Raw genomic sequence first — 1,370 nt, 5'->3', positions numbered from 1 at the left:
GACCAGTGGGAACACGCACTCAGCGTCTTCCAGTGTCCCCACTCCCTGCTCCATCGGAGCCTTAGTATTATTAACAACGTCCGACGAAGACCTGCTATTTCCGCAGTATTCGTCCAATGGATAACGTGCTACTCCTCGCGCATCAGACGGGATGCCTCGGTCTTGGTCCGAGCATACCATTCTTGGCACGCAGCAACTGCTTTGTAACGTGAGCAACGCTCAGGGGTACGTGCCACTCTACGTTCGGCATGCGCGCCACGCTCGGGACTTTTGTCCGATGCAACTTCGTTGTTTGACAACGCGGACCTTCCGAAATCTTGCACATTGAGCGTCTCGGCTCAGTGCCCGCGCCAACAGCGCTTCTGCTTCCTAGTTGCGGAGGATTCATGACTCACCAAAGCTCCACCAGGAGACGTGCGCGTAGTGGCCAAGGTCTTCGACCTCCAACAAATCCATGGTATTTCAACCATGCCATACCAAGGAAAAGGTCAGACCTTGCATCCAAGTCTTAGACTAGGCAGCATTCCACGTATCAAAGAAAAAGTGACACCGAGGTCCACAAGGACCCTCGGCACAGTGACACAAGTCCTCGTCGCTAAGCAAACAGTGACGGTGTTACTTAACGGCGCTTCTAGCGCCATAGCATTCAGCTGACTTTCTTTTATCGGCGCACCAGGATCGAAAAGGATTTTTCATCGTCCATGGAAGCCTTTCACGGTCGCTTTTAAGACCAGGAAGGCCGGCTTGTACAAACGTTCCGTGTTCAAGAACGAAGCTCTCCGAAGCTAAGCACTGCTGCCCACTACATCTTTGCATGCTAACAGAACTCGGCTTTCCCCCAGTATTGTGTAGATTTTATTTAAAGCTGAAGGAGGGCGTTTCGTGCCTACTCGGTTTTGTCGTTTCCCTGCAAGAAACCAGACTGATTAGAAGCGTAACGTCAGTTCGACAAAACTTTACGCGCCTTGCGCAGGGGGCAACCTTCCGAAGGTGACGAAAATCGTTCAAACGCTGCTAAGCCGCTCGGAGCCCATCTCCTCTCAGCATAGCTGAGATCCATTGACTAAGGCTTATTCGATGAGCTTTGAGGGTGTGTTTTCAAACCAAGTTGTGCTGACTTAAAGCTGAATTTGGCATTCAATGCCACACTTCACCGCTTCTTCAAGTTTTTGGTTTCATAAATTTGGTCACCATGTAACGTTGGTGGTACTAAAACACACGCTTCTGAGGAGATTCTGACAGCGTCAAATCAACAGGACTTCAAACTGTTGCCGAACAAACGCAAACGACAAAAGCTTAGGGCGAGTTTAAGAATCTGCAAATTGATGCCAATACGAGATAGGAATTGCAGCCCTTGGTGCCATCGTTAG

This window comes from Plasmopara halstedii (assembly GCF_900000015.1).
Source record: "Plasmopara halstedii genome assembly, contig: Scaffold_110, whole genome shotgun sequence".
NCBI classification, from domain to species: Eukaryota; Oomycota; class Peronosporomycetes; order Peronosporales; family Peronosporaceae; genus Plasmopara; species Plasmopara halstedii.
This window is presented reverse-complemented; position numbering follows the sequence as displayed.